This window comes from Oryx dammah, unplaced genomic scaffold (genome assembly GCF_014754425.2).
Source record: "Oryx dammah isolate SB20612 unplaced genomic scaffold, SCBI_Odam_1.1 HiC_scaffold_17, whole genome shotgun sequence".
NCBI classification, from domain to species: Eukaryota; Metazoa; Chordata; class Mammalia; order Artiodactyla; family Bovidae; genus Oryx; species Oryx dammah.
The window spans coordinates 38,348,502-38,371,189 of NW_024070201.1; the positions used below are offsets into that span (position 1 = coordinate 38,348,502).

Below are 22,688 nucleotides of genomic sequence, written 5' to 3' on the forward strand. Positions count from 1 at the left end.
GTCCATTCTAAAGGAGATCAGTCCTGGGTGTTCATTGGAGGGACTGATGCTAAAGCTGAAACTCCAATACTTTGGCCACCTCAAGTGAAGAGTTGACTCATTGGAAAAGACTCTGATGCTGGGAGGGATTGGGGGCAGGAGGAGAAGGGGATGACCGAGGATGAGATGGCTGGATGGCATCACTGACTCGATGGACATGAGTTTAAGTGAACTCTGGGAGTTGGTGATGGACAGGGAGGCCTGGCATGCTGTGATTCATGGGGTCACAAAGAGTGGGACACGACTCAGTGACTGAACTGAACTGAACTGAACCTTGGCTGCATACAATTATGACAACCAGAATTGTTCCACTTTGAACATAAAGTCTGTTATTAAAAAAAACAGACAAATCATGTGATGGCAGCATTTAGAGGAACCTATCCCAGAAGCTGTCCTGAAGAGACAGCTCAGAGAACCAGGCAGCCCAGAAACCCAGGCATGGCGATTAATCCTGTTGGAGAAAGGGGTTCATTATTGTGGATGACCTGAAACGCTTCCTATATAATTACCAAGTGTTAAAGGGCTCCATGCAACTGTTGTGTCAGAGGTGGAGAGCTTATCATTAAAATGACCAGTGATAACACTCCAGAGCATGCTTTGAGACCTGGTTTCATGTCTACTTTTGCCCTTACAAGGTCTTTCCTAGTGGCTCAGACGGTAAAGCGTCTGCCTGCAATGCGGGAGACCCAGGTTCGATCCCTGGGTCGGGAAGATCCCTGGAGAAGGAAATGGCAACCCTCTTCAGTATCCTTGCCTGGAAAATCCCATGGACAGAGGAGCCTGGTAGGCGACAGTCCACAGTCCACAGTCCACAAGGTCGCGAAGAGTCAGAACCGACTGAGCAACTTCACTTTTCACTTTCCTTGCTCTTAAAAAGACCAAGGGGGAAAACTTGGACTTTCTCGAAAAAGAAACGTGTATCATCTGTTATTATAACACATACCAGGTGGTTGAATTCAGTCCTTTACCTTACGTGGTGAGTTTCATAGCCAGCAGCAATGCTAATACAGTACTAATTGTCAGCCTAGAAAAGGAAATTGCGCCATTATTTGAAGAATTGAGACAAATTGTGGATTTATTAATCTGGCAGTTTCTTACCTTCATCGTATCAGACACACTATCAATCCATCAGTCTTTAGGCCACAACAAGGAAGGGCCCCTTTTCCACCTTACACTGGTGAAAGAGCCTATAGATAGAATTTATGAACAGATTGATTGTTATCTTTTCTTGTGTAGGGCTTTTTCTTATTTAGTGAGATCACAGAAGGTTCTATCACAGCTCCTATGCAGTTAGTCCAGTCACCAAATATGTATGAGATCCTATTCAGTGGCTCAGAATCAAAATGATACTTTGATCCACTTGAGCAATGAACTGCTCATATGTACAATATTGTACAATATGCCATGCCTGCAGAATGAAGCAGACTCTTTATTGTGAATAATGAGGGCATATTTTTCTTCATATTATTTTCTTTGCATTGAGTATTAGGAAGAAAAAATGGCTTGTTGTTTTTCAGTTGCTAAGATGTGTCCAGCTCTTTCTGACCCAATGGACTGTAGCATGCTAGGCTTTCCTTTAACCCTCTATTTCCCATGGTGTGCTCAAGTTCATGAGTATTGAGTCAGTGATGCTGCTTAACCATCTCATCTGTCATCCCCTTCTCCTCCTGCCCTCAATCTTTCCCAGCATCAAGGTCTTTTCCAGTGTGTTGGCTTTTCATATCAGGTGGCCAAAGTACTGGAGCTTCAGCTTTAGCATCAGTCCTTCCAATGAATATTCAGGGTTGATTTCTTTCAGGATTTATTAGTTTTATCTCCTTGAAGTCCAAAGGACTCTCAAGAGTCTTCTCCAGCACCACAATTCAAAAGAATCAATTCTTTGGTGCTCAACCTATTTTTGTGGTGTTTTTTTAATGGCTTAGCAAAAATAATAAAACCAGTATAATCACTGGCTTTCCTTTGTACATACTTTTTTTGGGGTGTAAGGAGTCTTACTAACTGATTTGATTCTTCCCAGAGAGTGCTGCTCTTTAATGGAAATGAAGATGATACCGAATGTTTTTTTATTCCACTCTGCTTTCTATAACCAATCAGTATTTTTTAATGTTTGTGTGTTTTTTATAAAATTTAGTTGTGATTCATTATTGAATTCTGTTTCCACTGTCAGTATGTATATAAACATAGTAGTACAGCCCTTTTTTTCATATATGAGTATAAATGAAATAGTATTTTTTAAAAGTACAGTTTGAGCACTGCATAAGTTTTCTCTCCCCCATTCTGTTTTCAAACACTTAAAAATTATAATTCATTTAATTCACTTTTTCTACCACATGAATAAATGATTGTTTTTTATCTGTTCTGGAGACAACTTTACCTAACATCAGTTAGTCAGTCAGTTCAGTTATTCAGTCATGTCCAACTCTTTGCAACCCCATGGACTGCAGCACGCCAGGCTCCCCTGTCCATCACCAACTCCTGGAACCTGCTCAGACTCATGTCCATTGAGTCAGTGATGCCATCCAACATCTCATCCTCTGTCGTCCCCTTTTCCTGCCTTCAATCTTTTGCGGCATCAGAGTCTTTTCCAGTGAGTCAGTTCTTCGAGTCAGATGGACAAATTATTGGAGCTTCAGCTTCAGCATCAGTCCTTCCAGTGAATATTCAGGACTGATTTCCTTTAGGATTGACTGGTTGGATCTCCTTGTTGTCCAAGGGACTCTCAAGAGTCTTCTCCAACATCACAGTTCAAAAGCATCAATTCTTTGGCGCTCAGCTTTCTTTATAGTCCAACTCTCACATCCATACGTGACTACTGGAAAAACCATAGCTTTGACTAGACGGACCTTGTCGGCAAAGTAATGTCTCTGCTTTTTAATGTGCTGTCTAGGCTGGTCATAGCTTTTCTTCCAAGGACTAAGTGTCTTTTAATTTCATGGCTGCAGTCACCATCTGCAGTGATTTTGGAGCCCCCCAAAATAAAGTCTGTCACTATTTCCATTGTTTCCCCATCTGTTTGCCATGAAGTGATGGGACCAGATGCCCTGATCTTAGTTTTTTGAATGTTGAGTTTTAAGCCAGCTACTTCACTCTCATTTTTCACTTTCATCAAGAGGCTCTTCAGTTCCTCTTTGCTTTCTGCCATAAGGGTGGTGTCATCTGCATATCTGAGGTTATTGATATTTCTCCTGGTAGTCTTGATTCCAGCTTGTGTTTCAACCTGCCTGGGATTTCACATATACTCTGCATATAAGTTAAATAAGCAAGGTGACATTATACAGCCAAGAAACAAGATGGCAGAGTAGAAGGATGTGTGCTCATCTTCTGTGAGAACTCCAAAAGTGCAACTCACTGCTGAACAACCATTGACAGCAGAATGTTGGATCCAACCAAAAAAAGATACCCCACATCCAGGGGCAAAAGAGTAGCCCCAACAAAACAGTAGGAGGGGCGAAATCGCATTTAGAATCAAACGTCATACCCACTAGCGATGCTCAGATGGCTCAAACAAAACCTTGTGTGCACCAGGACATAGAGGCCACACAGAGACTGAGCCAGACTTGCCTTTGAGTGTTTGAATGTCTCCTGTGGAGGCATGGGTCAGCAGTGACCTGCCCCTGGGACAGAGGATCTGGCTGCAGCAGACCTGGGACACCCAGCATGTGGCATAAGCCCTCTTGGAGGAAGTCACCCTTAGCCCCACCGTAGAGCTACCAAGCTACCCACAAACTCCATAAAAATTATACCAAAGAAATTCTCACACTGTTAAGAAAGTTCTAGCACCCACAACTGATTTCCCAATCTTGGGATCTGGCGAAGGGACTGAGAACCCCCAGGGAGTTTGACTTTGGAGACCAATGAGAGACTTGAGTCAGACTTGCCTGTGAGTGTCCAGAAGTGGGTCAACAGTGTGGCCTCAGGCCAAACAATAGGGAGGGAACACAGCCCTGCCCTTCCAACAGTTGAATTCTCAGGCCTAGCCAAAAAGCCTTAAGAAGAGGCAAAATTTTGCCTCCCCTACAATTTCTTGGTGATAAGGTTGGGATTTTAACAGTTGGGACACTCAGATATCCTGACAAAAAACTGGCAGAAGGTAACAGTTCTTACACATTGGTCCTTTAAATCTCTGCCTGCATGCCCCAACCAAAACAAGAAAAATAAATCTCTCCTTATCTTTTCCCTTTCTAAATGTAGATTGTCAGGAGAAAAATACATGTGAAAATTAGTTCTTTGAATTGTGACTTTTGTAAATTTGGTTCCCAGTACTTATTGACAATAATCCACAGGCTCCTTATCTTTTTTTTTTTTTTTCTGTTTCTTTAGTAGTATTTGTCATAAGGAGAAAAATCATAAAATGAGATGCCCCATTCATCTTGTTTCTTGTCATCAGAGCTTGGCTTTGTGACCAGTGAAAATATTCTATCTGGTCTCCACCAGCTGGACTGGACAGTACAAGTGTTGGCTTGAGTCAGGTAACCAATCAAACAGGCTAGAAATCAAGACACAAAATGACAAGCAGCATTCTCATTGTCCAACCTTGCCAGCTTTGTCTTAATTAGAGATTCCAACCCCTAGGGAGCCTTTTTGGAGAAGGAAATGGCAACTCACTCCAGTGTTCTTGCCTGGAGAATCCCAGGGATGGGGGAGCCTGGTGGGCTGCCATCTGTGGGGTCACACAGAGTTGGGCATGACTGAAGTGACTTAGCAGCAGGGAGCCTTTGTTTTACCTTCATTGTCTTCCTAGAACTACTGCTGCTGCTGCTGTGTCACTTCAGTCGTGTTCGACTCTGTGCGACCCCACAGATGGCAGCCCACCAGGCTCCCCCATCCCTGGGATTCCCCAGGCAAGAACACTGGAGTGGGTTGCCATTTCCTTCTCCAATGCATGAAAGCTAGGAAGCCCTTATCCTAGTATTGCCCGCTGGATGCCACAGATTAGCTAGTTAATGCTGGAAGCATTTTGAATCCCTGTAGGAAGCAAGAGACAACAGTTTCACAAACCCTGTTCTTACTACTTGTAACAGTGAAGCTCTTTGCATTCTTAGGCTAAATCTGTGAGTGAACTTTGTGGGTCTTTGGAGGGCTGCATTTTTTCTACTCTCTGGGGATGCCTGTCATGTCTGTGGTTAAGCCATAAAAAGTTTATTGAATTTTAAGCCATAAAAAGGCTTGTTGGTTTTGAGTCATAATTAAAATAGGTATGTTGTGTCTGACTCTTTTGCAACCCCATGGACTGTAGCTCACCAGGCTCCTCTGTCCATACTGGAGCAGATGCCATTTCTTCCTCCAGCGGATCTTCCTGACCCAGGGATCAAACCCACGTCTCTTGCATTGGTAGGGAGATTTTTTAACTCTGAGCCACCTGGGAAGCCCCTAAAATAGGTATATTCTTGAATATTTAGACTTTTATATGTCAATTTTTTTAGCACCCACCCTAAATACATATCCTATTGCTACCTATGGGAAGGTCAAATTGAAAGGAAAAAAATAAGACAAAGGTAACTCTTGTTTAAGTCTGTAAATTTTGCTTTTCTGTATTTATACCTAACACATGGCTAAGATTTAAAATGAAAACTGTAACATCTCTTTTCATATCTGTCTCTATATGTCTATGTGTATATGTAATATTTTTCTATCTCTGTATGATATTGCCAAAATTACTTTGTAAAAGAGTTCTATTTAATTGGCTTAAAACATAAATGCTTACATAAATTAAGTATTCATAAAACTCTCAGAAATATAGAAACTAACCAAATGTTTCTCAGGTACACAACATCTGGGGTGAGAGCTAGCTTAAGTTTTTTGGTTTTAGTAAAAGTGGTTATGTCTCCAAAGTTGTCAGCATTAGATGTAATGAAAACACAGAATGTATTCTATTAATATTTGGGTTTACTAGTCAGAAGAATTTATGTTATCTCAACTAGATGTTTGAGATTGTAAAATTTTAAAATCAGAATGTATAATGAAAATAAATTACTTGATGTATGTCAAACACAACAATATGTTTAAAAAGTTGGAGAAAGTCATGTTTTAACTTTTAGGTTCTTTGCTTCTATGGTTTTTAAAAAATATTTGCCTGATTTATCTACAGGAAAAATAATTTATACTTTTTTTTATTAACAAACAGTAACACAATGAAATATTACATCTACTTAAAAATAGTTTCCAAAATCTGTTCTGAAGCTCGAGGCTGTAAAGTTATATTAAGTTAAATTATGGATATTCAAATCTGTATGCTTGTCCAGAAGCAACAGTTACAACTGGACATGGAACCACGGACTGGTTCCAAGTTGGGAAAGGAATAAGTCAAGGCTGTGTATTGTCACCCTGCTTATTTAACTTATATGCAGAGTACCTCATGCAGAATGCCAGGCTGGATGAAGCATAAGCTGGATTCAAGATTGCCATATCAATAACCTCAGATATGCAGATGACACCACCGTTATGGCAGAAAGCAAAGAGAAACTGAAGAGCCTCTTGATGAAAGTGAAAGAGGAGAGTGAAGAAGCTGGCTTAAAACTCAACATTCAAAAAACTAAGATCATGGCATCCAGTCCCATCACCACATGGCAAATAGATGGGGCGCAATGGGACATGACTGAGCGACTGAACTGAACCGAACTGATGGATATTCATTGAATATCTAGATCATTTCTAAATGAGATATTACACTAAACCATTAATTGCTAAACCTAAGTTTATTTACTTTTGGCTTCTTAATTTTTAGGTAAAGGATTTGAAGGTAAAGAATCTGCCTACAATGCAGGAAACCTGGATTTGATTCCTGAGTCAGGAAGATCTCCAGGAGAAGGGAATGGCAACCCACTCCAGTATTCTTGCCTGGAGAATCCCATGGACAGAGGAGCCTGGCAGCCTATAGTCCATGGGGTCGCAAAGAGTCAAACATGACTGAGCAGCCTACAGTCCATGGGGTCGCAAAGAGTCAAACATGACTGAGCAACTAACACTTCTTAATTTTTGCAAAGAGAAAAAAGATATTTGAGGGTCTGTTACTATACATATTTTTTGCCACATTAAAAAAATTGTGTATATGAAAAAGCATATATCTCTAAAACTTATAGATTTTTATAATTATGTGCCAGGTATACCTGATTTTATTACACTTCACAGTATTGTTCAGGAGACTGCCTTCAATGCAGGAGACCTGAGCTCAATCCCTGGGTCAGGAAGATACCCTGGAGTATGAAATGGCAACCCACTCCAGTATTCTTGCTTGGAAAATTCCATGGACAGGGGAGCCTGGTGGGCTCTAGTCCATGGGATCACAAGGGGTTGGACACAACTGAGTACATACACACCCATAAGATGTTTTTGAATGATTGAAATAATATGTGGATAGAAACAAGTTAAATTTTTTCTCTGTTAACATGACAAAGTTTATTAGATTATTGGTCTGCTTTTGTAAAATTTTTAAATTTTTTAATACAGTTTTTAAAGGCTGTGCTAAGTTTGGTCTGCTTTTAATACAAGATTATAAAAGGATGTTTTCTTTATTTTTAATCTGTCAAGGAAATAAATATTTTGTGTTTGATCAAAATAATTTCCTATTTCTCACACTGTATTTATTAGGTCTTTGTTGACTTACAAAAACTGAGTCTTCAGTATTAAAATAGCTGATGGGTTATTTCTTTTTAAACACCTACGTAATTTTTTGCATTTCCCTTTAACATCTTTCAATAGTCACCTTAATTAGATATCTTGTTTTTCAGTTACCTGTGATACTACTTAAGTGTTTTAAACCTTTTGACAATTTTGATAAATTTCCCCCAATCAAATTCAGATGAAGACTTTTTGACCTTGAACTAACTTGGATTTTCCATATGGCCCCCAGAAGATCTCAAAAGGCTTGTTCCCTCTCCTTAAAAAGAGAGAGAGAGATTAATTAGCTTATTTAATGTGTTAAATTACATAGAAAGCATTGTTAAAAATGCTAAACAACTTTGATTTGTTTATATTTGTATGGCCATATGTTGCTAAATTTCAAGAATTTTCCAGAATTTCTAGAAATTTGTCAGTGTCCTTATTATCTGTACAAGTAGTCATAAACCCAATTATTATTTTAAAGCATTCCATGTCACAGAAATAACCAAATGTCCCTGATAATTTTATCATTTTTTAAATAGTGAACTCTTACCAGATCTTTAACCATGGCTATTTTTAAATCTTTTGTCATTCACAGTTATTGATGAGTCTGACTCTTTGTGACTTCATGGACTGCAGCACACCAGGCCTCCCTGTCCATCACCAAATCCCAGAGTCTACTCAAACTCATGTCCATTGAGTTGGTTATGCCATCCAACCATCTCATCCTCTGTCATCCCCTTCTCCTCCTGCCTTCAATCTTTCCAGCATCAGAGTCTTTTCCAGTGAGTCAGTTCTTTGCATAAGGTGGTCAAGGTATTGGAGTTTCAGCTTCAGCATCAGTCTTTCAGGGAATATTCAGGACTGATTTCCTTTAGGATTGACTGGTTGGATCTCCTTGCTGTCCAAGGGACTCTCAAGAGTCTTCTCCAACACCACAGTTCAAAAGCATCAGTTCTTTGGCACTCAACTTTCTTTATAGTCCAACTCTCACATCCATGACTACTGGAAAAACCATAGCTTTGACTAGATGAAACTTTGTTGGCAAAGGAATGTCTCTGCTTTTTAATATACTATCTAGGTTGGTCATAACTTTCCTTCCAAAGAATAAGCATCTTTTAATTTCATGGCTGCAGTCACTATCTGCAGTGATTTTCGAGCCCCCCCTAAATAAAGTCTGTCATTGTTTCCACTGTTTCCCCATCTATTTCCCATGAAGTAATGGGACCAGATGCCATGATCTTTGTTTTCTGAATGCAGAGTCTTAACCCACCTTTTTCACTTTCCTCTTTCATTTTCATCAAGAGGCTCTTCAGTTCCTCTTCACTTTCTGCTATAAGGGTGGTGTCATCTGCATATCTCAGGTTATTGATATTTCTCCCGGCAGTCTTGATTCCAACTTGTGCTTCATCCAATGCAGCGTTTATCATAATGTACTCTGCATATAAGTTAAATAAATGAGTGACAATATACAGCCTTGACGTACTCCTTTCCGTATTTGGAACCAGTATGTTGTTCCATGTCCATGTTGCTTCCTGACCTGCATACAGATTTCTCAAGAGGCAGGTCAAGTGGTCTGGTATTCCCATCTCTTTAAGAATTTTTCACAGTTTGTGGTGATCCACACAGTTAAAGGCTTTGGAATAGTCAATAAAGCAGAAATAGGTGTTTTTCTGGAATTCTCTTGCCTTTTCGATGATCCAACAGATGTTGGCAATTTGATCTCTGGTTCCTCTGCCTTTTCTAAATCCAGCTTGAAAGTATATTGGGTACCTCAAGAAGAGCATAATTCACCTAAATCCATGGATACTATGGCACATGGGTACACAGGCAAAGTCTGTTGGTGAATTCTTGATTGGCTTCTTATCCTTGAAAGACTTTTAAAGTTTCAGCCTAAGATTCCTTATTAAAAGTTCTATCAAAGCAGACTTAAAAAAACCTATATGATAAGTCATTCTTGCTGCACTTATGTAAATAATCAGGCTAAGTTTAACAAGACTAAACTTATTTTACAAAAAGAAAATAGTCTTACTGTAATTATGTTTAATAAAAATGGGGTTGACTCTAGAGAGAAAACATATTTCAGTGAAAAACTATAACACATTCTTATAACTATTAGATTCTAATTGTGTTCACTGTCTTTGAGGTTTTGTTACCTACTCATAAACTGCTCTGGATTTTGAATTCTAGTTTCCTCCAGTATATGGCTACCACTCTCCAAATTATCACTTCTAATTTTTCTCCTACTCTTCTGACTTGAAATCACTAAGAATTAAAAATGCCCTTTTCCCCAAGTCCTAAAATCTAAAACTAGATGACAATATAAGCTTCAGAAAAATCACCACAACAAACCATACATTAAAAGAAAACCTTCATGCCTGCTGTCTTTTGTGGGCCACTCAGAAAATTCACCAGAACACCCAGCGCCATAACCAGAGACTTTCAAACTTCAAAGCAGGACATTCATCAAAGTACAAAAAACTGCCCTCCTCATTCTACCATCTAAAGATGCTTCGAAGCTTAAGTCTAGAAATCTTCTCACCTGGCTGTCCTCTGTACTCAGAAACTAGGTCTCCAACTTGTTAATATTTATTTTTCTTTTGTTTCCATTTAAAAAAACTCATTGCCTGCCTGATTGTTCACATCAAATAGAGAGCTAATTTAGATGAATTACTACTCTCACCTGTACCACTGCCTCCTGAACAGAGACACTGTTGTTCAAATGAACTGACCTATTCTCAAGACTAAGAGACTTATTCAATGAGAAACAGAATAATCTGCCAACTCAGATTCTGGATTATGAATCTTTAGGGGGAAGTTTCAAAGTAGAGGAATAAAAAGTGGCAGACTATGCCACTCCAAAATATGCTACTTTGACATAAGGATTATTTTGAACTAAAGGCACTTGAACGAATGCTGCTACTGCTACTGGGTCACTTCAGTCATGTCTGACTCTTTGCCACCCCATGGACTGTAGCCTGCCAGGTTCCTCTGTCCATGGGATTCTGCAGGCAAGAATACTGGAGTGGGTTGCCAAGCTCTCCTCCAGAGGATCTTCGCAACCCAGGGATCAAATCCACATCTCTTACGTCTCCAGCATTGGCAGGCAGGTTCTTTATCACTAGTGCACCTGCTATTTGAAACAATAACAGATGCCAAAAAGACTTCTAATCTCCCCATTTCTTCCTAAAAGCAGGAGGTGAAATCTCCTGTGTGAAGGATACTCTCCCTATGCCAGGAGAAAGAAACATTCTTCAATAGGGAATTAAAGGTGAGAGAATCCTGTATAAGCAGACCTGTTAAAATAATTCTTGTCTTTCTTTAACCTTCCCACGTAATTTAGTTACTTTTCCACAATTTCTTCTTTGTCTCACGTAATGTAAAAGCCTGTAGGTTTTGCTATTTTTGGGGGGTGGGGAGAGGTCTTCGTTTTCTTATCAAGCCCCTGTGTCATGTAAAACATACAAATGTGTATACATTTGTCTTATCTTATGTCAGTTTAATTCTCAGGCCCTGTTGAAAACCTCTAAGAAGATAGAGGTAAAATTTTGCCTACATTTTCGAGCATCTCCTCTAGACCCTGTTTATTGATAACAGTGTTCTTTTGTTAGCTGGCTCACAGGTATTGGAAGAAGAACAGTAAATGTAACATTTCTTTAAATACCACCTGTTATCTTTTTTCCAAGTGTCACTGTGAACAGAAGTAACTGTCTTGCTGGCCAGTTATTCTGCCCATCTTTTGTGTATAAGCATTGGCATTTATTTGGAATTTACTTTGGGAGTGGTAGTAAATCAATAGAACCCTGAGACCCGGAGGTTATTTTCTTTTACTTGTCTTTTTTTCTTTTTTAGCAATTTACTCCCTTTGTGCACCAGTCAGAATAGAGCTGCTGCCAATGCCCAGAAGTGAGAATCACTAGTTCATTATCTGTATTCTAGCACCACAACATGTCCAAGGTGTAAGTCACAGACTCTTGACTCCCCTCTGTCTTGCTCTTTAGGTGGTTCTTTTAGAGAACTGTGCCTAAAGTCTCTGAAATCAGTATCAGCTCACCCTTGAGCTTCTAGGGAGAGGCCTCTTAACAGAAACAAAGGACCTGAACTAGGAGAGCCTTAGGCAGCAAACCGCACCTTTGTGTAGAAAAATTGCCAGTGATTACAAATGTATGACTCTTAAGGAATTAAAACTTACATTTGACTCAGTCCCCAATCATTTATTTTCCAGAACGGAAAACAGTGCATAGATTAGTTTCTCCATGAAAAAAAGCCATTTTACCACTCTGTTAGATGTTTATTAGTGCAGCCAATTGTATGGTTTTTTCCAATGAATTAATCAGTGGTTAGCTTGAGAAGAATAAAGCAGTGATGAAGAGTCCTGACTCTAGGGACTTCCCTAGTGGTCCAATGGTTAAGAATCCATCTTCCACAGCAAGGGACACAGATTTGACCCTTGGTCTGGGAACTATGAGGGCTTCCTGGTAGCTCAGTTGGTAAAGAATCTGCCTGCAATGCAGGAGACCCGGGTTCAATTCTTGGGGAGATCCCCAGAAGAAGGAAATGGCAACCCACTCCAGTATTCTTGCCTGGAGAATCCCATGGACAGAGGAACCTGGCAGGGTATAGGGGTCACAAGAGTCAGCCATGACTTAGTAAGCAAACCACCACTGGGAACTAAGATCCCACACACCTTGTAGCAGATAAGGCCTCAAGCTGCAACTACTGAGCCTATGTGCCACAACTAGAGAGAAGCTTGCATGCTGCAACAAAAGATTCTGCATGCTGCAACAAAGACCCGATGCAGCCATAAAAAAATTAATAAAATTAGTTTTGTTTTTTTTTTTTTAAAAAGACTTCCCTGTTGATCCAATGGTTAAGAATCTTCTTGCCAATGCAGAGGATACAGGTTCCATTCCTAGTCCAGAAATATTCCACATGCCACAGGACAACTAAACCCATGCACTACAAGTACTGAGTCTATGTGCACAGCTACTGTAGCCTGCGCACCTGAGAGTCTGTGCTCTGCAGCAAGAGAAGCCACCACAATGAGAAGCCCAAGCAACACAGCTAGAGAGTAGCTTCTGCTCACTGCAACTAGAGAAAACCCACAAATGCTGCAACAAAATAAAGAGAGGAGAGACATATGTCCTGACTCTGGCACTGAACACCTGGCATTACACCACCTAGTAAGTGGTACAATCCAAGCACTACCACTTACTATCTGTGTGACCATGGACAAGTTATTTACCCTCTTTGTCTCAGTTTCCTGGGGGTTAAAATGGAAATAGCAGTAACAGCATTTATGTCATAGAAATGCTATCCAGCTGAATGAGTTAATATTATATCTTAAAGCATTTTAGCACATAGTAAGACCTATGTAAAAGCTTATTTTTATGATTGTTAAATCCTAAGGGGACAAGTAGAGTGAAAGATTTCTCATAACCAATAATGTCTCTATCTTTTGAAGATATACAAATATGCCAAACATTTTAGAAATACTATTTCCAAACTTCACAGCAAGGTAGGTATTATTGTCTCCATTTTACAAAGAAGTGGAATGTTAGTAAATTTAATTTGATTGCCTAAGAGCACATAACTATCTGAATAACGAAGTTGGGAATTCTAACAAGGTGTGCCTAGTTCCAAAATGTGTGCCCTTCCATTGCTCAATAATCTTCTAAAAGTTACCTGACCATTCATTACTTTCATGACTCAACTCAAAAATATGCTGCATTTGTTTATATCCACACTATTTTAGGACTGGTCTGAGAGTCATTTTGCCCATCTCCTTTCACAAGTGGGAAAATTGTGTTCTTAAGAAAGTAAGTGGCTTTCCCAACACAAACTATTACTTGGAAAAGGTCAGTTTTCATTCCAGTCCCAAAGAAAGGCAATGCCAAAGAATGCTCAAACTACTGCACAATTGCACTCATCTCACATGCTAGTAAAGTAATGCTCAAAATTCTCCAAGCCAGGCTTCAGCAATATGTGAACTGTGAACTTCCAGATGTTCAAGCTGGTTTTAGAAAAGGCAGAGGAACCAGAGATCAAATTGCCAACATCCGCTGGATCGTGGAAAAAGCAAGAGAGTACCAGAAAAACATCTATTTCTGCTTTCTTAACTATGCCAAAGCCTTTGACTGTGTGGATCACAATAAACTGTGGAAAATTCTGAGAGAGATGGACATACCAGACCACCTGACATGCCTCTTGAGAAACCTGTATGCAGGTCAGGAAGCAACAGTTAGAACTGGACACAGAACAACAGACTGGTTCCAAATAGGAAAAGGAGTACATCAAGGCTGTATATTGTCACCCTGCTTATTTAACTTATATGCAGAGTACATCATGAGAAATGCTGGACTGGAAGAAGCACAAGCTAGAATCAAGATTGCCAGGAGAAATATCAATAACCTCAGATATGCAGATGACGCCACCCTTATGGCAGAAAGTGAAGAGGAACTAAAAAGTCTCTTGATGAAAGTGAAAGAGGAGAGTGGAAAAGTTGGCTTAAAGCTCCACATTCAGAAAACAAAGATCATGGCATATGGTCCCATCACTTCATGGGAAATAGATGGGGAAACAGTGGAAACAGTGTCAGACTTTATTTTTTGGGGCTCCAAAATCACTGCAGATGGTGACTGCAGCCATGAAATTAAAAGACGCTTACTCCTTGGAAGAAAAGTGATGACCAACCTAGATAGTATATTCAAAAGCAGAGACATTACTTTGCCGACTAAGGTCCATCTAGTCAAGGCTGGGGTTTTTCCTTTGGTCATGTATGGATGTGAGAGTTGGACTGTGAAGAAGGCTGAACAGCGAAGAATTGATGCTTTTGAACTGTGATGTTGGAGAAGACTCTTGAGAGTCCCTTGGGCTGCAAGGAGATCCAACTAGTCCATTCTGAAGGAGATCAGCCCTGGGATTTCTTTGGAAGGAATGATGGTAAAGCTGAAGCTCCAGTACTTTGGCTACCTCATGCGAAGAGTTGACTCATTGGAAAAGACTCTGATGCTGAGAGGGATTGGGGGCAGGAGGAGAAGGGGGAGACAGAGGATGAGATGGTTGGATGGCATCACCAACTCAATGGGACATGAGTTTGAGCAAACTCTGGGAGATAGTGAAGGACAGGGAAGCCTGGCATGCTGCAGTGCATGGAGTTGCAAAGATACGACATGACTTAGCAAATGAACAAGCAGAACAATCTGATTAGAAGAGTCATTAAAACATCTGTGGGAGCACAGAGGACAAACTGCCCAGAAGTCAAGAAAATCTTCACAGAGGAGGTAAAATTTGACTTGAATCCTAAAAGATAAGTAAGAATGTCGTCAGATGAATATTTTCCAGGCAGAAGATAAACATGTATAATGTCATATAAACATGAAAGAATAACTGGCACATTTTTAGTTTGGGGATGAGAAAATGGGAAAGGGAGAGAGATTCAGATGGCTATAACTTGGGCCACGTTAGTGGGAATCCTTAAGAAGAAAGGGCCACAAAAGATATCTCGGAAGTAGAACTAACGGGACTCGGTAACTCTTGTCAGGGAAGCAACCAAAAGAGAGGGATGAAGAGAGATACCTAGTTGTTTCTGTACATGGCTATGTATTGACATCTCCTTCTGTTCATTCACCAAATAATTTACTGAAGATTTATTTAGGTGTCAGGTAGTAGGCAGTAGTGCATAATGGGCTCCTGGTGACAATGTCTTAACATTATGTGATTATGTTTTTAAGATTCATGAAAGATCAGAAAAGAATATATTATTAAACTTACATTTAATTACTGTCCTGGGCTTCCTTCATGACTCAGTGGTAAAGAATGCTCCTGTCAATACAGGAGACATGGGTTTGATCCCTGGTCTACGAAGATCCCCTGCAGAAGGAAATGGCAACCCACTCCAGTATTCTTGCCTGGAAAGCCCCAAGGACTGAGGAGCCTGGCAGACTACACCCCATGGTGTTGCAAAGAGTTGGACACAACCTAGCGACTCAACAACGACAACTGGCCCACTATTGAAACTTTTATTTTACTTCTGTGGAATAATCTTATTTTCAGGGACATTAAATGATCAAAGATCTTGTGTTAAGGTGACAGTAGGGGGTTCCTTATCTAATGAGACAGTCAGAGCAGGAAGCTGATTCCTGAGGGGAGAGATCAATCCACAGACTGGCAGGTGTAAAGTCTGACAATATGAAGTTTAGAAAGAATGTGAAGAAATAGGAGCTCCTTCATAAACTCCTTGCAGATTAGCACATTGCATTTTGAAAAGCAATTTAAAGGTTTGCAGTAAAATCAAAAATGTACATTTCATAGAAGTCAGCCATTGGATTTCTGTATCCCTGAGCACTGTTATGGAAAGCAAGGCTCTAGCAACCCAGGCATGTGTGGGAAGAAAATGTGAGAGCTTCTATAGATGTATTTTTAAAATATGTATATATTCAGAAAGTGTGGAAGTGTTAGTCACTCAATCATGTTCAACTCTGTGATCCATGGACTGTATCCTGCCATTTCTTGAAATTGTCCATTTCTTGATGTTGTTTATTTACTGTAGTAATCACACACACAAAATTATATGTAAGAAAGTTTGAATAATGAAGAGGAAACAAATGTTTAGCAACTTTATTTTTCATTTTAGCTTACATAAGAAGATGTTCTGCTTACCTCTGCCTGACTCACTAACATATTTCCATTTTTAGTATAGAGTTTGGTGAACTTTGAGTGGTAAAGAAAAGTTCTTGGTTACAATAGGTGCTAGAAATTTACAACCAGGTTAGAGTCATGTTGGCCAGAACTTGAGGTACATGGCAAAGCTTTAGAATGGGTAAAAAATTGAGAAGAGGAAAGGACTTCATACTTGAAATACAAATGATATGTGTACTTCTCTCTTCATCTCAGAAGTGGCAAGTCAGTTTGCACAGACCTTCAAACATAGAATGATAAGAAAAAGCACAGGTAATGTATACAGAGATGAAATAAAAATTATGCAGGAGAGAGAAAATAAAGTTATTTTCTTTCAACACAGTAAGAATCTGATAGAGGCTGGAATCTAGAGTCATTGTTTATTGGTGTTATACCCTAACTTTTCCAGTATATAGCCACAACATTTACTTAATAAAAACATCAAGGGGGCTGAGGGAATATCACTTTTTAAGGTGGTATTCACGTTATTCAAGAAAGTATAAGGGATGCCAAGATATCAGGAATATCTTGTATGTAGCAAGTATGGTTGTTACTGGACTTATTGCTGGGAGAGCTGGCTATTGGGAAGCCTAATGGGCTGGAACAACAATGTGGATAAAGGGGTGCTGGGAGGTGGAGGAGGACTTGGGGAGGTAACCCATCAGATTGTAAGGTCTGAATGTGAGGTTTACTAGTCCAGAAAGCAGACTTTGGACCCTAGAATGAACAGATTCTCAGTGAGAGATTCGTAACAGAATTTTCTGCGTTGGTGCAATTAGCTTGAAAGCTGGATGATTGGTTTATACAGGGGATGTATTTTTCTAGTGACAGTATGTTCATGTGCCCTTTTCACTGCATTCCTTTCCCAGAACCACAGGTCTTGTAGGCTGAATAAACAATCTTAAAGTTTTTGGATAGGAGGTCTTTCTGCAATGAGACAGAAATTCAAATAAGAATGCTTCCAAGGACAGAGAGGTTGTGCAACTCTTCCAAAGTCACACAAGATCACTGAGCTGCAGGGATATAAATTACCTCCCTGTGGTCACACAGCCAGCAAACGACAGATGCGCGTGTGTTCAGTTGCCAAGTTGTGTCTGACTCTTTGTGACCCCATGGACTGTGGCATGCCAGGCTTCCCTGTCCCTCACCATCCCCTGGAGTTTGCCCAAGTTCATGTCCATTGAATGAGTAATACCACCCAACTATCTCATCTTCTATCGCCCTCTTTTCCTTCTACCTTCAAGCTTCCTGATCCAGGGGTCAAACCTGGGTTTCCCACACTGCAGGTGGACTCTTTTCTGTCTGAGCCACCGTGGAAGTCCTGACTCGCTGGAAAAAAACCCTGATATTGGGGAAGTGACAGACACAGGATTAAGAAAAGTCTGTATGAGATAATTGGATTAAAGTTTTACTGAGCAAGGCCCTGCCCACCAGAGCAAGACCCAGTTTTCCCCACCGCCAGTCCCTCACATCAGGAAGCTTACACAAGCCTCTTAACCTCCTCCATCAGATAACAGAAGAAGCAAGAAGAACCACAATCCCATAGCAGCTAGAGCAAAAAGCACATTCAGTTCACTTCAGTTCATTCGCTCAGTTGTGTCTGACTCTTTGCGACCCCATGGACTGCAGCACGCCAGGCCTCCCTGTCCATTACAGAAAGGAAATCAGGATGAAAAAGCAGAAAGTTATGTCCCAGATGAAGGGACAAGGTAAAACCCCAGAAAAACAACTAAATGAAGTGGAGATAGGCAACCTTCCAGAAAAATAATTCAGAATAATGATAGTGAAGATTATCCAGGGTCTTGAGAAAACAATGGAGAAGATGCAAGAAATGTTTACCAAAGACCTAGAAGAACTAAAAAACAAACAAACAGATGAATAATACACCAGAAGGAATCAGTAATAAATAACTGAGACAGAACAGATAAATGACCTGCAGGACAGAATGGTCGAAATCACTGCCACAGAACAGAATATAGAAAAAAGAATTTAAAAAAAAATGAAGACAACATCAGAGACTTCTGGGACAACAGTAAATGCACAAACACTCACACTGTATATGCTTCACCCAGTTTCCCCTACTGTGTGTTATGTCTTTTACACAAACAGTACCGTTATCAAAGCTTTCCACTGATGTCCTTTTTCTATTCCTAATCCAACCTGGTATCCCATATTGCATTTAGTCATCACATTTCCTTTACATTTCCATTACCATTTCCCTTCCAATCTTTGACAGTTTCTAAGTCTTTGAGTTCGGGTAAACTCCAGGAACTGGTGATGGACAGGGAGGCCTGGTGTGCTGCGGTCCCCCATGGGGTTGCAAAGAGTCGGACACGACTGAGTGATTGAATTGAACTGAACTGAAGTCTCTTTGTTCTTTATGACTTTGAGAGTTTTGAAGAGTACTGGTCAGATACTTTGTCAAATATCCTTCGGTTTGGGTTTTTCTCATGATTACACAAGAGTTATGAATTGGGGGGAAATTATCACAGAAGTAAGGTGACTTTTCCTCACATCATTTAGCAGGGGATATATGATATCAAAATGATTTGCACTGGTGACATTAACCTTATCCACTTGGTCAAGGCAGTACCTGCCAGCTTTCTCCACTGTAAAGTTACCATTTTTCTTTCCCATACTCTGTTCATTGGAAGCAAGCCACTAAATCCAGCCCACACTCAAGAAAAGGGGAATTATCTCTCTCTCCTGGAGGAAGAAGTATCTACAAATATTGTTTTGAATTCTTTTTTTTCTTAATTAATTTATTTTAATTGTAGTCTTCTTTACAATATTGTGGTGGGTTTTGCCAAACATTGACATGAATCAGCCATGGGTGTACATGTGTCCCCCATCCTGATTACCTCCTCCCACCTCCCTCCCATCCATCCCTCTTGGTTGTCCCAGTGCACTGGCTTTGAGTGCCCTGCTTCATGCATTGAACTTGGACTGGTCATCTATTTCACATATAGTAATATAAATGTTTCAATGCTATTCTCTCAAATCATCCCACCCTTGCCTTCTCCAACAGAGTCCAAAAGTCTGTTCTTTTTATCTGTGTCTCTTTTGCTTTCTTGCATATAGGGTCGTCATTACCATCTTTCTAAATTCCATATATATGCATTAATATACTGCATTAGTGTTTTTCTTTCTGATTTACTTCACTCTGTATAGTAGGCTCCAGTTTCATCCACCTCATTAGAACTGACTCAAATGTGCTCTTTTTTTTATAGCTGAGTAACATTCCATTGTGTATATATACCACTGAGTAACATTCAGTTGTGTATATGTACCACAACTTCCTTATCTATTCATCTGCCAATGGACTTCTAGGTTGCTTCCATGTCCTAGTTGTTGTAAACAGTGCTGTGATGAAAGTTGGGGTACACATGTCTCTTTCAATTCTGGTTTCTTCAGTGTGTATGCCCAGCAGTGGGATTGCTGAATCACATGGCAGTTCTATTTCCAGTTATTAAGGAATCTCTACACTGTTCTCCATAGTGGCTGTACTAGTTTACATTTCCACCAACAGTGTAAGAGGGTTCCCTTTTCTCCACACACTCTCCAGCACTTATTGTTTGTAGACTTTTTGATGGCAGCCATTCTGACCAGAGTGAGATGGTACCTTACTGTGGTTTGATTTGCATTTCTCTGATAATGAGTGATGTTGAGCATCTTTTCATGTGTTTGTTAGCCATCTGTATGTCTTCTTTGGAGAAATGTCCGTTTGTTTCTTTGGCCCATGTTTTGATTGGGTTGTTTATTTTTCTGGTATTGAGCTGCATGAGTGGCTTGTATATTTTGGAGATTAATTCTTTATCAGCTGTTTCATTTGCTATTATTTTCTCCCTTTCTGAAAGCTGTCTTTTCACCTTGCTTATAGTTTTCTTCATTGCGCAAAAGCTTTGAAGTTTAATTAGGTCCCATTTGTTTATTTTTGTTTTTGTTTTTATTTCCATTACTCTGGGAGGTGGGTCATAGAGGATCTTGCTGTAATTTATGTCAGAGTGTTTTGCCTATGTTTTCCTCAAAGAGTTTTATAGTTTCTGGTCTTACATTTAGATCTTTAATCCATTTTGAGTTTATTTTTGTGTATGGTGTTAGAAAGTGTTCTAGTTTCATTCCTTTACAGGTGGTTGGCAAGTTTTCCCAGTACCACTTGTTAGAGATTTTCTTTTCTCCATTGTATATTTTTACCTCCTTTTTCAAAGATAAGGTGTCCATAGGTGCATGGATTTATCTCTGGGCTTTCTGTTTTGTTCCACTGATCTATATTTCTGTCTTTGTGCTAGTACCATACTGTCTTGATGACTGGTAGCTTTGTGGTATAGTCTGAAGTCAGGCAGGTTGATTCCTCCAATTCCACTCTTCTTCCTCAAGATTGCTTTGGCCATTCGAGGTTTTTTGTATTTCCATACAAATTGTGAAATTATTTGTTCTAGTTTTGTGAAAAATGCCGTTGGTAGCTTGATGAGGATTGCATTGAATCTATAGATTGCTTTGGGTAGTATACTCATTTTCCTATATTGATTCTTTTGATCCATGAACATGGTATATTTCTCCATCTATTTGTGTCATCTTTGATTTCTTTCATCAGTGTTTTATAGTTTTCTATATATGGGTCTTTTGTTTCTTTAGGTAAGTTTATTCTTATGTATTTTATTCTTTTTGTTGCAATGGTTAATGGAATTGTTTCCTTGATTTCTCTCTGTTTTCTCATTGTTAGTGTATAGGAATGTAAGGGATTTCTGTATATTAATTTTATATCCTGCAGCTTTACTATGTTCACTGATTATCTCTAGTAAATTTCTTGTTGTGTGTTTAGGGTTTTCTATGTAGAGAATCATGTCATCTGCAAACAGTGAGAGTTTTACTTCTTTTCCAATCTGAATTCCTTTTATTTCTTTTTCTTCTCTAATTGTGATGGCTAGGACTTTGTTGAATATGTTGACTATGTTGACTATGTTGAATAGTAGTGGTGAGAGTGGGCACCCTTTTCTTGTTCCTGATTTTAGAGGAAATGCTTTCAATTTTTTGCCATTGAGGATAATTTTTCCTGGGGGGTTATTGTAGATGGTTTTTGTTATGTTGAGGTATGTTCCTTCCATGCCCACTTTCTGGAAAGTTTTTATCATACATGGGTGCTGAATATTGTCAGAGGCTTTCTCTGCATCTATTGAGATAATCGTATGGCTTTTATCTTTCAATTTGTTACTATGGTGTATCACATTGATTGATTTGCAAATATTAAAGAATCCTTGCACCCCTGGAATAAAGCCCACTTGGTTATGATGTATAATCTTTTCTTTTGTAAGAAAAATTTTTTCTTTCTTTCACATTTACATATCTACTTATTTATTCAGTGGTTTATTTATATCAGTATAAGTTCATGGATATTTATTTTATTCTATGTATTATAAGAGAATACTGTCATTATTTTGTTGCTGAAATAGTTGCAGCTTTGGTCAGATTTTTCTAGTTCTGAAAGTTATTTCAGGTTATTTCAGGTTGCCTGAGAGTTATTTCAGGTTATCTCTGTATCCTTTTATTGGAGAATTATATTTAGGAATCAAGATCTGAGTCCTGAGTGTGCTTATTGCTGCTGAGTTGCCACTATTTCTCAGCCCATTCAGTGAACAGAACTAGCAAGTGTGTGTGTGTATGTGTGTGTACACATAGACATTAATCCATGTAAACACACACATGCATGTTTCTGTATCTGTGTGCATATATCTTACAGTAAATATGAGTTCATACATCCCTAACTCTAATACAACACTACAGGATTAATTCTAGCCTTTTCTCCTTAATTAATTTTTAACTTTATTCTCTGAGAGTTAGAAATCTGGCTCCTATTGTCTATACCATTCAATTATTCTACCCTGTGTATGTGATAGTCACTCAGTGGTTTCTATCTGTTTGTGACTCCATGGACTATAGCCCATCAGGCTTCTCTGTCTGTGGAATTCTCCAGACAAGAATACTGGAGTAGGTAGCCATTCCCTTCTCCAGAGTCTGACCCAGGGATCGAACCTTCATTGCAGGCAGATTTTTTACTGTCTGAGCCACCAAAGAAGACCTTATTCTACCCTTGCATGTATATAAAGTAATTTCAGAAATGCTAACTCATATTAACTAGTTTTTTCTGTCTTTAGCTTTGAAGTATCCTGTCAAAATATGTTTTTCCAAAATCACTTAAGTCAGCTCCTGTTTTTTCCACTTCCTTCTGTCAAGTTATAGTGTACATTTGTAATATTAGGTTCATTTGTCATTGTCTGCATTCCATCCTGAGATTTCTGCACATCCTGGTTGATATTTTTTAATTTGCATGCAGAAATTCACTACTTGTGATGCATAATTCTATGGGTTGTGAC

At 39.3% G+C, this 22,688-nt stretch overlaps 1 pseudogene; it reads left to right on the top strand.

Moving 5' to 3' along the window:
* Positions 1–1,386, top strand: part of LOC120875867 — a 3,792-nt pseudogene extending 2,406 nt beyond the window's left edge.
* Positions 1,387–22,688: the final 21,302 nt, after the last annotated feature.